Raw genomic sequence first — 15,599 nt, forward strand, 5'->3', positions numbered from 1 at the left:
AAAAAAATGCGTGGGGTCCCCCCTCCTAAGCAAAACCAGCCTCGGGCTCTTTGAGCCGGTCCTGGTGGACAACATATGGGGGGGGGAAATGACAGGGGTTCCCCCATATTTCATCAACCAGCACCGGGCTCTGCGCCTGGTCCTGGTTCAAAAAATACGGGGGACAAAAAGCGTAGGGGTCCCCCGTATTTTTTAAACCAGCACCGGGCTCCACTAGTCAGGTACATAATGCCACAGCCGGTGGACACTTTTATAGTGGTCCCGGCGGCCCTGGCATTACATACCCAACTAGTCAACCCTGGCCGGGGTACCCTGGAGGAGTGGGAACCCCTTAAATCAAGGGGTCCGCCCCTCCAGCCACCCAAGGGCCAGGGGTGAAGCCCGAGGCTGTCCCCCCATCCAAGGGCGGCGGATGGGGGGCTGATAGCCGTTTGAAATAAATCTGAATATTGTTTTTAGTAGCAGTACTACAAGTCCTAGCAAGCCTCCCCGCAAGCTGGTACTTGGAGAACCACAAGTACCAGCATGCGGTGGAAAACCGGGCCCGCTGGTACCTGTAGTACTACTACTAAAAAAATACCCCCCAAAAAACAGGACACACACCGTGACAGTATAAGTTTATTACATACATGCACACCTCCAAACATACATACTTACCTATGTTCCCACGAGGCTCGGTCCTCTTCTCCATGTAGAATCCTCAGGGTACCTGTGAATAAATTTATACTCACATAATCCAGTGTTGATTGTTTTCTTTGTATAATCCACGTACTTGGCAATACAAAAAAACGGAAACCCGACCACGCACTGAAAGGGGTCCCATGTTTACACATGGGACCCCTTTCCTCGACTGCCAGGAACCCCCTGACTCCTGTCAAAGAGGGTCCCTTCAGCCAATCAGGGAGCGCCACGTCGTGGCACTCTCCTGATTGGCTGTGTGCTCCTGTAGTGTCTGTGAGGCAGCACACGGCAGAGATACAATGTTGCGCCTATGCGCTCCATTGTATCCAATGGTGGGAACTTTGCGGTCAGCGGTTGACCGAAAGTAACCTCACCGCTGACCGCAAAGTTCCCACCATTGGGAACCTGTGTGCTTGGAGATGGGTGGAGACCATTGGCGGCTGCTAACCTGTCTGGCTGATGGGTGCTGGCTGATCTTCTCCCGGCTGCAGTCCCTGACTTCCCGGTGATTGCTGGCTTATGTCACCAGGAGGAGGGGTTTAGGTCAGGCAGGAGCCAGGGTGGGGCTTTGGGCCACGGGCAGGACATAACTCCGGCGCTGCTGAACAGGCTGGCTTCTATGGACTGCATCAGCTGCAGCCCATAGAAGACAGATAGGGCTGACGGTATAGCAGGGGAGTGGCGTCCCAAGGGAGCACTCCCTCTGCTATCGCAGTTCGGACTGGCAGTCCCATGGGGAGAAAGCACCTCCCCCTGGGACTGACTGGACATGACTAGCAGGCAATGCTTCCAATGGGAAGTCACTGCCACTGCTAGGCAGTCCCTGAGGGTGGCAGATTTCTACGGGGGGGGGGGGGGGGGGGAGAGATGTAACCCTGCAGCCCATAGGTAAAATACGCCACCTGGTGGAGACCAGTGGTGGCTTTAGTGCTGACCACACATTGCATAACACATATAAACACACATGTAATATTGTATGTAATATATGTGCTGGCTGCAGGTACCTGGGGATCAGCAGCACTGTGCACTTCACATTCATTGCACTCGGGATTCGGCTTCACTTGTCCTTCCTCTGTAATCCTGCTCCCAGACGCCTGTAAAATTAGCCAATGGGAGTCTAGGGTTGGGCTTACAGAGGAAGGAGAAGTGAAGCAGAATGCTGCGTCACAGGTGCAGTGGCGGCAGTGAATTGCACAGCGCTGATGATATTACATGCAATATTCCATGTATATTTATATGTGTTAAACCCCCCCCCCCCCCCCCATGCAATATGCAGTCAGTGCTGCACGCTGAACCCACAGGCAGCAGCCGCCACTGGTGTACTGTTGCTGGGTTTCCTTCACTTTTCTTTTAGCGAGGATTTTAGCAATGTCTTTCACTGCCCGTTATCTGTGCCTTGATTTCCTCCTCTCACCGCACTGCCAGCAGCTTCCAGACTTTCTAATCCCTCCATAAGGTCTTCAGCAGCAGCTCAGGCAGTCCCGCACAGCCAATCAGATCCTTCTAAGGGCGACCCTGGTCTAAAATCCCGGGTCGCATCCATTCAGGCATAAGCCTGGGGCATGGAACCGGGTTGCAAGTCTCGAGAAAAACCCTGATTGATTTATGGGTAACAGATCCGGGACAATCAACCCAGGTCTGTTCCATTCACACATAGCCAAAACCCGGTTCATGCACGTGCACAGAAAAAAACCTGGGATTTTTGGCTTGTGTCTGATAGGGGTAAAATACATTATTTTGCCATTTACATGATTAAGGGGTCTATGTACTAAGAGATAAAGTGAACAGATAAAGAGATAAAGTGAACAGATAAAGAGATAAAGTGGAAAGAGATAAAGTGAACAGAGATAATATACCAGCGTCCAAGCCACGTGTAGGCAATTTTAGCCACTATGGACGACTTAAGGGGGAATGTAATAGGGTATGAGAATCAGAAAGTTTTTTTGAAAGAGGCAATCTTTTACATGGCAAAACCAGGTTGATTTCCCATGTAAATGATTGCCACTTTAAAAAAAACAGGAGAACTATCACAAAATCTATCACTTTCTGATTCTCACTCCCTATTACATCACCCCCTTAGAGTCGTGCTTGTCTCAGTTGCATCTACACTTGCAACTCAATGGGTGTAACAGGGCGACAATGGGCGTTCAAGCTCAGGCTAAATGTTCTGAGGGTGAGTGATGACGGAATTCGAGCTATTCAGAGGTGCTCATACACAGCAATCACTTGCACTTCAGACGGCTCTCCTGCACCAGCTACAGGACTGATGTACATGCTCGCTGAGAGTAATAACAGCCATACCTCCCACAGCATCTAATCACTAGAGACGGAGGGAGAGGGGGCATACCAGCAGCTCATAGAGCGCTGGCCATGCCCCCATTGTGATGAAAAATGGGGCATGGCTCGTGATCGCAGCACTCCCGTGAAGTCACGCCTCCTTTCCTATAGGCCACACCCCTTTTTGGCCAGCACGCAGGACCTTGTGGTTGTGTCAGTGGATTGGGGAATGGCTGTCTGGGGAATGGCTGTCTGGGGAATGGCTGTTTGGGGTCGAGTTGGACACATGGATTTCCAAGATCACGGCTGGGAAATCCACGTTTCTCCCCTCTGTGGCCCCGCCGGCGAGAAGCTCCTATCTTGGGCCGTCTCTCCAGTCCTTTCGGTCTCACAGGTTTCGATCTGAGGCCAGAGGTGCCTCCAATGCGGCTAGAGGCACCAGAGGTAAGTCCACAAAACTAGCAAGCACCAGTTCTCAGGAACAGTCCACCGGCTCTGCTTCCACTAAGGCCTCAGCATGACAGTGCTCAACCACCCCAAGGGGATCTCGAGGTGGGAGCTCGACTGCGTCACTTCAGCCGCGTCTTGGAGGCTTCCTGCCAGGATGCCTGGGTCAGAGATCTTGTTTCTAAGGGGCTACAGGCTGGAGTTCGATAGTACTCCCCGTCAACGATATTTCAAATCAGGCTTACCAGCTTTGGAGTATATGCAAGTTACGTTGCAACAGGCTATCCAGAAATTGGTCCAGTCCCATGTCATTGTTCCAGCATCACTACCGCAATGTGGCAAGGGGTTTTACTCAAACCTGTTTGTGGTGCCGAAGCCAGACGGTTCGGTCAGACCCATTCTGAATCTGAAATCCTTGAATCCTTATTTGAGGGTGTTCAATTTCAAAATGGAATCCCTGCGAGCAGTGATTGCAGGCCTGGAAGAACAGGAATTTATAGTCTCCTTGGACATCAAGGAGGCCTATCTCCATATTCCAATTTGGCCGCCTCATCAGGCATACCTACGGTGTGCCCTGCTGGACGATCACTTCCAATTCCAAGCACTGCCCTTCGGCCTGTCTACAGCCCCGAGGGTAGTCACGAAGGTGATGGCAGAGATGATGCTTCAACTCCGGGTCCAGGGGGTCAATGTGGTCCTTTATCTGGACGACCTTTTGATAAAGGCGTGACCCAGGGAGCTTTTGTTGCTCCATATCGACCGCACCATCCATCTTCTGTCAGACCATGGGTGGATCCTCAACTTACAGAAGTCCCTCCTGGAGCCAACTGAGAGGCTCCTGTTCCTGGGGATGTTGCTGGATACTGGGGCCCAGAAGGTGTTTCTACCAGAGTACAAGGCGAAAACACTTCAGGAGATGGTCCGCATAGTGATTCGACCCACTCGAGTGTCCGTACATCTTTGCATAAGATTGTTAGGCTAGATGGTTGCCTCATATGAGGCAATCCAGTATGGGAGGTTCCATGTCAGAACATTTCAGTTGGATCTCCTGAGCAAGTGGTCCGGCTCACATCTACAGATACACTGGATGATTCGGCTGTCACCTCAGGTCAGGATTTCCCTCCTGTGGTGGCTACAGCCCTCCAATCTCCTGGAAGGCCGGAGTTTCGGGATTCAGGATTGGACCCTCCCCACGACGGATGCGAGTCTGAGGGGATGGGGAGCAGTCACCCAACGGGCACAGTTCCAGGGCAGGTGGTCAGCCCACAAAAGCCTCCTTCCATTCTAGAACTTTGGCCGATCTACAATGCTCTGCTTCAAGCCTCTCCTCTGCTCAAGTATCAGGCAATCCAGGTACAGTCGGACAATGCCTTGGCGGTGGCATATATCAATCGACAAGGAGGGACCAAAAGCAGAGCCTGCATGCGAGAGGTGTCAAAGATACTCCTCTGGGCGGAAAGAAATGCAAGAGCCATGTCAGCAATCTTCATTCTGGGTGTGGACAACTGGGAGGCGGACTTCCTGAGTCATCACGATCTCCACCTGAGAGAGTGGGGACTCCACCATCTGGTGTTCCAGCAGATCATCGAACGGTGGGTTTGCCCACAAATAGACATGATGGCTTCTCGTCTCAACAAGAATCTTCCCTGGTATTGCTCACGGACCAGGGGCCCTCAGGCGAGGGCAGTGGACGCTCTGGCGTCACCTTGGCCCTACCGGCTGGTCTACCTGTTTCCTCCGATCCCATTGCTCCCAAGAGTGCTAAAGTGAATCAGCAATCAAGGTGTCCAGGCAATTCTAATTGCCCGGATTGGCCTCGGAGGGCGTGGTACGCGGATCTTCTGGACATGTCCATCCAAGACCTTTGGCCTCTACCACTCAGAAGCGATTTTCTTCAACAAGGACCGTTTATCTACTCGGACTTACGGCATCTTCGTTTGACGGCATGGAGGTTGAGCGGAACATCCTAGAGAAAATAGGATTTTAATACCTACCGGTAAATCCTTTTCTCGTAGTCCATAAAGGATATTGGGCGCCCGCCTCAGTGCGTTGACTTTTCTGCAGTTTCTTGTTTTATAGTTACCTGTTCAGCTGTGGCTTTTGTTGTTATCAGCCGTTGCTGGTTGTTATATGTTGTGTTGTGCTGGTGTATAAATCTCCCCACCCTTTGTTATCATGTTCCTTCTCTCATATATGTCCTTTCTCCTTCGGGCACGTTTTTACCTATAACTACCTGTGGGAGGGGGCATAGAGGGAAGGAGCCAGCACACCCAGTTGAAGAAATTTAAAGTGCACTGGCCCCTTTGGACCCCGTCTATACTCCATCGTACTAGGTTCCCCCAATATCCCTTATGGACTACGAGAAAAGGATTTATCGGTAGGTATTGAAATCCTATTTTCAGCCACAAATGTGCATTATTCATAGCACAATACACTTGGCCTGATTCAGAAATGGATGCAAATGTCATTGCAGCTGTTATTTAGTACACAGTGGCTATGTGAAGATATCCAAATGTCGTAGTTGCCAGGATTTGTATTGAGACGCTCAGTGAAGGCTTCCGAGATTGTCTGTTTGTGTACGAAGATGCAACCATCGATAACCAGCCTTCTAAATAATTCTATGGTTGCGCAGCGTGCCAGTCGGAAGTAAGACACCGGTGCCATACTCACTGCACACGGGTTTGCAATAGCAAATTGTGACATACAACGCGCCTGCATTTGAGACACTGCCCCCCAATAGACCCCACAAATGTTCCCTACTTGTCACTCACTTTGCAAAGAAATCCCCACAGCAACCACCACTGTAAAACCATTGCGGCGACTTAACCATGTGCAGTGTGACTTATAAGCTATACATGCCTTCATCGGAGGGGTGGCTGAAACGAGTTCTCCATCTGTGAGTGGCCAGTGAGGATGGCAGGACTACCGTTGAGGTAGGGACTATACATGCCCTAGCAGTGATTATAGAATATGATTATAGATAGGAGAGGGATTATAGGTACACCTATGCACATTTATGGTTTATTTTGCCCTAAAATAACACATAAAACAAAGCAAGTGGGGGTTTTCTTTAACGGCACTGAAAGTGTTATAGAGCATTTTGTGCCGCCTGAGATTACAGTAGTTACATCTTTAGTTCTTCCAGTACGGAGAGTCTTCATTCCTATCCCCAGCCACAAGCACATAATTACTGAGATATTCCCCGCTCCAGCCAGAAAGCTGCATTACATGTGGCGAGTAGCCGTCTCGTTACACGTGTGCTGTCTGTGGATCTGAGTAAAGCAGATTAGGATCAACAGTTCACTTTCTATGGTCGAATCTAAAGCACCACATTTAATAAAATCCATAATCACAACAACGTAGTAAATAACATAACAGAAAAATCCTCTACGTCATAGCATCAGGGATTAACTTCCATTAGTGACTTGTAGACTTTCCAATACAACACGTTTAAATCCTTTTAACAACAATTATATATACAGTAGTACAGCAATTTGAACGTAATTAATAATAAAATAGCTGTATGAAATAATGGGGTTATTCAGAAATGGACGCAGCCGCGCGGTCACTTCATCTGGTCTGGTCCGCTGACTGCAGTGCGCGACCTTACACATGGTTTCACAGCAAGCACAAAAGATGCCCAAGTACACAGCACATATTCATACACATTAAAGAAAATTGCAGGAAAAGCCAGATAATAAGTACCAGGGCCGGCCCGAGCTTATTTTTTTTGGTAAGCAAGAATACATTTTAGCGCCTCTTGATGGGTTAAACTTTTTAAAGGGACAGCACGCACCAAAGGGTGCAATAGTGGGTGACAGGGAGATAGTAGGTAACTGGGAAGGCAGGGGTGACAGGGAGTTAGTGGGTGACTGGTGAGGCAGGGGTGACAGAGAGATAATAGGTAACTGGGAAGGCAGGGGTGACAGGGAGTTAGTGGGTGACTGGTGAGGCAGGGGTGACAGAGAGATAATAAGTAACTAGGAAGGCAGGGGAGACAGGGAGTTAGTGGGTGACTGGTGAGGCAGGGGTCACAGAGCGATAATAGGTAACTGGGAAGGCAGGGGTGACAGGGAGTTAGTGGGTGACTGGTGAGGCAGGGGTGACAGAGAGATAATAATTAACTGCGTGGTTATCTGCATCCAGGCACGGCAGATGGCTGCGGCAGTGTAGGCACTGACAGTGTGAGTGACGGTCTGCAGCAGCGCCCTTCTCCGTCTGGCGCTCTACTCTGTCGCGTACCCCGCGTATGCATCGGGCCTGATAAGTACCCAAGTCACTTGGAGCGTGTTAAATGCAAATCAAACAAGATGCACATATAAAATGTTTAACTTTTTACAATCCATACTAACAAACATTGGGGTTGTTGTCCGGGGTGTAGTATGCTTCCCCGGCGCCGGGATCCCGACGATCGGAATGCCGGCAGTGGGGCGAGCGCAAAAGAGCACCTTGTGGACTCACTGCGTTTGCCCCACTGCGGGCATGGTGGCACGCTATGCAAGCCACACTATTTATTCTCCCTCCAGGGGTGTCGTGGACACCCCAAGAGGGAGAACAGTTGTCGGTATACCGGCGGTCGGGATTCTGGCGTTGGTATGGTGAGCGCCGGGATCCCGACAGCTGGTATATCAAGTGCCACCCGTTGTCCGGGCCTGCTTACTAGACTGACTAACTGACGTAAGAGTCCGAGTCCATCAGGCTGTCTTCAAGTCAGGTAACACGGACAGGTATTTATTTATATTTCTCTAACGTCCTAGTGGATGCTGGGAACTCCGTAAGGACCATGGGGAATAGCGGGCTCCGAAGGAGGCTGGGCACTCTAGAAAGATCTTAGACTACCTGGTGTGCACTGGCTCCTCCCACTATGACCCTCCTCCAAGCCTCAGTTAGATTTCGTGCCCGGCCGAGGTTGGATGCACACTAGGGGCTCTCCTGAGCTCTTAGAAAGTTATAGTCTTAGAATTTGTTCTTTTCAGTGAGACCTGCTGGCAACAGGCTCACTGCAGCGAGGGACTAAGGGGAGAAGAAGCGAACTCGCCTGCTTGCAGCCGGATTGGGCTTCTTAGGCTACTGGACACCATTAGCTCCAGAGGGATCGACCGCAGGCCCAGCCTTGATGTTCGGTCCCGGAGCCGCGCCGCCGTCCCCCTTACAGAGCCAGAAGCAAGAATATGGTCCGGAAAATCGGCGGCATGAAGACTCAGTCTTCACCAAGGTAGCGCACAGCACTGCAGCTGTGCGCCATTGCTCCTCATACACACTTCACACTCCGGTCACTGAGGGTGCAGAGCGCTGGGGGGGGGCGCTCTGAGGCAGCAATAAAAACACCTTGGCTGGCAAAAATACCTCAATATATAGCCCCAGGGGCTATATATGAGGTAAATACCCCTGCCAGAAGTCCATAAAAAACGGGAGAATAGGCCGCGAAAAAGGGGCGGAGCCTATCTCCTCAGCACACTGGCGCCATTTTCCCTCACAGCTCCGTTGGAGGGAAGCTCCCTGGCTCTCCCCTGCAGTCTACAAGGGTTAAAAAAAGAGAGAGGGGGCACTAAATTTAGGCGCAGTATACATTATATATATATATAGATATAAAGCTATAGGGGACATAACTCAGTTAGTCCCTGCAGTATATAGCGCTCTGGTGTGTGCTGGCATACTCTCACTCTGTCCCCCCAAAGGGCTTTTGTGGGTCCTGTCCTCGTTTAGAGCATTCCCTGTGTGTCTGCGGTGTGTCGGTACGGCTGTGTCGACATGTTGAATGAGGAGGCTTATATGGTGACGGAACAGAGGCCGATATATGTGATGGCGCCCCCTGTGGGGCCGACACCAGAGTGGATAGAGAGGTAAAAGGTATTAAAAGGGTGGATGACGTAACAGCTGTGGGACAGCCGGCTTCGCAGCCCGCGCCTGCCCAGGCGTCTCAAAGGCCATCAGGGGCTCAAAAACGCCCGCTCTCTCAGATGGCAGACACAGATGTCGACACGGAGTCTGACTCCAGTGTCGACAAGGTGGAGACATATACACAATCCAATCCGTGACTTGATCCCGGCAATAAAAAATGTGTTATACATTTCTGACTTTAACCTCTATAAATGGGTTTTAGGTTTGGGGAGAAAAAACAGGCAGTGTTTTGTTCCCCCATCAGATGAATAAAAAACTGGTAATTTATAAAAAGTTACTGATGGCGTACCCTTTCCCGCCAGGAGGATAAGTTACGCTGGGAGATATCCCCTAGGGTGGATAAGGCGCTCACACGTTTGTCAAAAAAGGTGGCACTGCCGTCTTAGGATACGGCCACTTTAATAGGTACCTGTTGATAAAAAACAGGAGGCTATCCTGAAGTCTGTATTTACACACTCAGGTACTAGACTGAGACCTGCAGATAGTGCTGCTGCAGCGTGGTTGGTGACCCTGTCAAACAGGGATAATAGTTGGCAAACATAAAAACATATTAAAGACGTTGTCTTATATATGGGGGATGCACAGAGGGATATTTTGCCGGCTGGCATCCAAAATAAATGTAATGTCCATTCTGTCAGGAGGGTATTAGAGACCTGTCACTGGACAGGTGATGCTGACTTAAAAAGCGCATAGAGAGCCTTATAAGGGTGAGGAATTATTTGGGGATGGTCTCTGGGACCTCGTATCCACAGCAACTGCTGGGAAGAAATAATTTTACCTCAGGTTTCCTCACAGAAAAAGGTACAGTCCTTTCGGCTTCAGAAAAGCAAGCGGGTCAAATGGCGCTTCCTTTCTGTACAGAGACAAGGGTAGAGGGAAAAAGCTGCACCAGTCAGCCTGTTCCCAGAATCAAGATTCTTCCCCCGCCTCCTGTGAGTACACACCATGACGCGGGTGCTCCACAGGTGTAGCCAGGTACGGTGGGGGGCCGCCTCAAAAATTTCAGCAATTAGTGGGCTCGCTCACAGGTGGATCCCTGTTTCTTCCAAGTAGTATTTCAGGGGTACAAGCTGGAATTAGAGATGTCTCCCCCCAGCCGTTTCCTAAAATATGCCTTGCTGACAACTCCCTCAGGCAGGGAGGCTGTGCTAGAGGCAATTAATAAGCGGTATTCCCAGCAGGTAATACTCAAGGTGCCCCTACTTCAACAAGGACGGGGTTACTATTCCACACGGGTTGGGGTACCGAAACCGCATGGTTCGGTGTGACCCATTTTATATTAAAATCCTTGAACATAAAAAAATTCAAGTTCAAGATGGAATCGCTCAGGGCGGTTATTGCAAGCCTGGACGAGGGGGATTACATGGTATCCCGGGACATCAAGGATGCTTACCTGCATGTCCCCATTTACCATCCTCGCCAGGAGTACCTCAGATTTGTGGTACAGGATTACCATTACCAAGTCCAGACACTGCCGTTTGGACTGTACATGGCACCGAGGGTGTTTTATCAAGGTAATGGCCGAAATGATGATACTCCTTAAAAAAAAAAAAAAAGGGAGTTGTAATTATCCCGTATTTGGACAATCTCGTTATAAGGGCGAGGTCCAAGGAGCAGTTGGTAGTCGGGGTAGCACTATTTTGGAAAGTGCTACAACAGCATAGGTGGATTCTAAACAGTCCAAAGTCACAGCTGGTTCCTATGACACGTCTACTGTTCCTGGGGATGGTTCTGGACATAAACCAGAAATAGTGTTTCTCCCGGAGGAGAAAGCCAAGGAGTTGTCATCTCTAGTCAGAGACCTCCTGAAACCAAAATAGGTAGCGGTGCATCATTGCACGCGAGTCCTGGGAAAAATGGTAGCTTCTTACGAAGCAATCCCATTAGGCAGGTTCCATACAAGAACTTTTCAGAGGGACCTGTTGGACAAGTGGTCCGGATCGCATCTTCCGATGCATAGGCTGATAACCCTGTCTTCAAGGACCAGGGTATCTCTACTGTGGTGGCTGCAGAGTGCCCATCTTCAAGAGGGCCGCAGGTTCGGCATACAGGACTAGGTCCTAGTGACCATGGATTCCAGCCTTTGAGGCTGGGGGGCAGTCACATAGGGAAGAAACTTCCAGGGACTTTGGTCAAGTCAGGTTATTTCCCTACACATAAATATTCTGGATCTGAGGGCCATTTACAATGCCCTGAGGCCAGCAAGGCCTCTGCTTCAAAACCAGCCGGTACTGATCCAATCAGACAACATCACGGCAGTCGCCCATGTAATCAACAGGGCGGCACAAAAAGCAGGATGGCGATGGCAGAAGCCACAAGGATTCTCCGATAGGCGGAAAATCATGTGTTAGCACTGTCAGCAGTGTTCATTCCCGGAGTGGACAACTGGGAAGCAGATCTTCTCAACAGACACGACCTCCACCCGGGAGAATGGGGACTTCCTCCAGAAGTCTTCCAATAGGATTGTACACCATTGGGAAAGGCCACAGGTGGACATGATGGCGTCCCGCCTTAACAAAAAGCTATAAAAGATATTGCTCCAGGTCAAGGGACCCTCAGGCGATAGCTATGGACGCTCTGGTAACACCGTGGGTGTACCAGTCGGTTTAGGTGTTCTCCCCTCTGCCTCTCATACCAAAGGTACTGAGAATAATAAGAAGGCGAGGAGTAAGAACAATACTCGTGGATGGCCAAGAAGAGCTTGGTACCCAGAACTTCAAGAATTTATATCAGAGGACCCATGGCCTCTGCCACTCAGTCAGGACCTGCGGCAGCAGGGGCCCTGTCTGTTCCAAGACTTACCGCGGCTGCGTTTGACGGCATGGCGGTTGAACGCCGGATCCTGAAGGAAAAGGGCATTCCGGAGGAAGTAATTCCTACGCTTACTAAAGCCAGGAAAGAGGTTACAGCAACTCATTATCACCGCATATGGCGAAAATATGTTGCATGGTGTGAGGCCGAAAGGGCCCCAACAGAGGAATTTCAACTAGGTCGATTTCTGCATTTCCTGCAAGCAGGAGTGACTATGGGCCTTAAATTGGGTTCCATTAAGGTACAGATCTCGGCTCTGTCGATTTTCTTTCAAAAAAGAACTCGCTTCAGTACCTGAAGTTCAGACATTTATAAAAGGAGTGCTGCATAGTCAGCCCCCGTTTGTGCCTCCTGTGGCACCTTGGGATCTCAACGTGGTGTTGAGTTTTCTTAAAATCACATTGGTTTGAACCACTAAAAACCGTGGATCTGAAATATCTCACATGGAAGGTGGTTATGTTATTGGCCTTGGCTTCTGCCAGGCGAGTATCAGAATTGGCGGCTTTGTCTTGTAAAAGCCCTTATTTGATTTTCCATATGGATAGGGCAGAATTGAGGACTCGTCCCCAGTTTCTCCCTAAGGTGGTGTCAGCGTTTCACCTGAACCAGCCTATTTGGTGCCTGCGGCTACTAAGGATTTGGAGGACTCCAAGTTGCTAGACGTTGTCAGGGCCCTGAAAATATATGTTTCCAGGACGGCTGGAGTCAGAAAATCTGACTCGCTGTTTATCCTATATGCACCCAACAAGCTGGGTGCTCCTGCTTCTAAGCAGACTATTGCTCGTTGGATTTGTAGTACAATTCAGCTTGCACATACTGTGGCAGGCCTGCCACAGCCAAAATCTGTCAATGCCCATTCCACAAGGAAGGTGGGCTCATCTTGGGCGGCTGCCCGAGGGGTCTCGGCTTTACAACTTTGCCGAGCAGCTACTTGGTTTGCAAAATTCTACAAATTTGATACCCTGGCTGAGGAGGACCTGGAGTTCTCTCATTCGGTGCTGCAGAGTCATCCGCACTCTCCCGCCCGTTTGGGAGCTTTGGTATAATCCCCATGGTCCTTACGGAGTTCCCAGCATCCACTAGGACGTTAGAGAAAATAAGAATTTACTCACCGGTAATTCTATTTCTCGTAGTCCGTAGTGGATGCTGGGCGCCCATCCCAAGTGCGGTTTATCTGCATTACTTGTACATAGTTATTGTTAACTAAATCGGGTTATTGTTGAGCCATCTGTTGAGAGGCTCTATTGTTTCATACTGTTAACTGTGTTTCATATCACGAGTTGTACGGTGTGATTGGTGTGGCTGGTATGAGTCTTACCCGGGATTCAAAATCCTTCCTTATTGTGTACGCTCGTCCGGGCACGGTACCTAACTGAGGCTTGGAGGAGGGTCATAGTGGGAGGAGCCAGTGCACACCAGGTAGTCTAAGATCTTTCTAGAGTGCCCAGCCTCCTTCGGAGCCCGCTATTCCCCATGGTCCTTACGGAGTTCCCAGCATCCACTACGGACTACGAGAAATAGAATTACCGGTGAGTAAATTCTTATTTTTAGAAATGTAATGGTAGTTTTTTTGTGTGTGTGTGTCACACGTGGCTTTTCATAGCTTCAACTGCAGCCAGTAACTGTTAAAATTGGGGTGACCATGTGTTAAGCAGCTGCTGGCTTTATTTAAAAAGAAATTAAAAAAAAATGACCCATTACATACATGTATTTGTACATTTATATGAATGCATTAAAGATGCATGGGTATATCTATTACTGGTGCACACGGCCCCTGGGTCCAATACTCTCTTAAGCTACACCTGTAAAGAGGACTATGTAACAAGAAGTATATGGAGAATGTTTGCAGCTAGGTCAGCAGACTATGAGATGTATCAAGCCTTGGAGAAAGAGAAAGTGGTAAAATAGCCCAAAGCAACCAATAATCTTCTACTTCTCATTTATCTAGCACAGTCTCTGTACTGGATGACAGGCGCTGATTGGTTGCTTTGGGCAACATCTACACTTTGGGGGTCATGTACTAAGCAGTGATAAGAGCGGAGAAGTGAGCCAGTGGAGAAGTTGCCCATGGCAACCAATCAGCACTGAAGTAACATCTATAATTTGCATACTATAAAATGATATAGAGCTGCTGATTGGTTGATGGGGAAATTTCTCCACTGGCTCACTTCTCCGCTCTTATCACTGCTTAGTAAATGTCCCCCATTGTCTCTCTCGAAGGCTTAATACATCGCAGTCTATGGATTCAGATATTGCATGGAGGAAACTGCATGCACCCTGTGTGCATTTAATATGGTCTTTTGTTTTTCTGTCTTTTATTGTAATTATGGTGCTTCTGTAGCTTATATAGGGTATGTAAATATTATGGAATGAATGGATCAGAAGAGGGTGGTCCCAAAATGGTATCTTGCTTAAGGCCTCTTGAGATCTTAATCTGTCTCCCGGGTCCTCAGCATCACAGCAGAGTAGTCATGTGACGCTCCAGTCAAATATGGATTGTGGTGGCCAAAACTTCTCAGTACAGGAACATTCTTACCAAGAGCACCTCACCGCTTGTAGTTGGCTCTAGAGAGCGGTGGCAGGAGACTATGCTTCAGTGCACACCCAAAACCACCTGTCATTGTCACCTGAATGAGAAGCACACATGTGACGGCAGATCCAGAGAGGTTCTCTATTTCCATCCTACCTGTTCATCTACAACACAATAGTAGGATGCATCAAGCCATGAGAAATTGGAGTAGTTGGCCAAACCAACCAATCAGTTTCTAGCTGTCATTCCAAATGCTGTACTAGATAACAGCTTGAAGCTGATTTTTTTGCTCTCCATTTTATCTCTCTCCAAGGCTTGATGCATCTCCTTCTGATTTATTCTATAACTGTCTGATGCTTAATTTCTTTTCCTTTTAATGTCGGGCAGTCAGGAGATGGAATAGTAGAGTGATGAAATGCGTTGGACGTTTTTCCTTTAGTAATATACTTCATTGTTTTTTCCTTGTTCTCCCACAGGGGCTCTAGTGGGCTTGCACGCAACAGGACATAGGGCCTGATTAAGGTCGCATCGCACTTCTCCCTGTATGTGCCTGAAATTAGAATGGTGTCTCCGCACAGACGCAGTTGGGAAGCATGCGCAGTATCAAGATATTACTCCACTATGCTCACCATTGGCAGTGTGTAGTACACCTCTGTATCCGGCCCTTTATCAGCAAATAAATGCAATGTGATTCTCCTACTCTGTGTAAATATATACAGCTTTTATTGTGTCCCGCCTGAAGATGGAGAGATTGGCATAGATGGGCTGATACATGTGCAAAAGTGGTAATGAGCCTGTCGTGGCCGCATAGAAGAGCTGCTGCATGTGTCTGTCGTGATGCCAGCCTGCCCTTAAATACTGCAATCTAGGACAGTTGGGTTGTGACGATGCACACTTCGGAGACTTACTGATAAATACACTATTTCCCTGCCACCACAAAGGATCTTGAGTG

At 49.1% G+C, this 15,599-nt stretch overlaps 1 long non-coding RNA gene across 1 annotated transcript in view; it reads left to right on the forward strand.

The window, feature by feature from the left end:
* LOC134911853 (uncharacterized) overlaps nt 1-15,346 on the forward strand; it is a 72,742-nt gene extending 57,396 nt beyond the window's left edge. The window contains exon 2 of the long non-coding RNA XR_010176900.1: nt 15,124-15,346. This is a non-coding gene — a long non-coding RNA (uncharacterized LOC134911853). The remainder of the gene's footprint in view (nt 1-15,123) is intronic.
* The last annotated feature ends 253 nt before the right edge of the window (nt 15,347-15,599 follow it).

The sequence above is a fragment of the Pseudophryne corroboree genome, chromosome 4, assembly GCF_028390025.1.
Source record: "Pseudophryne corroboree isolate aPseCor3 chromosome 4, aPseCor3.hap2, whole genome shotgun sequence".
NCBI lineage: Eukaryota > Metazoa > Chordata > Amphibia > Anura > Myobatrachidae > Pseudophryne > Pseudophryne corroboree.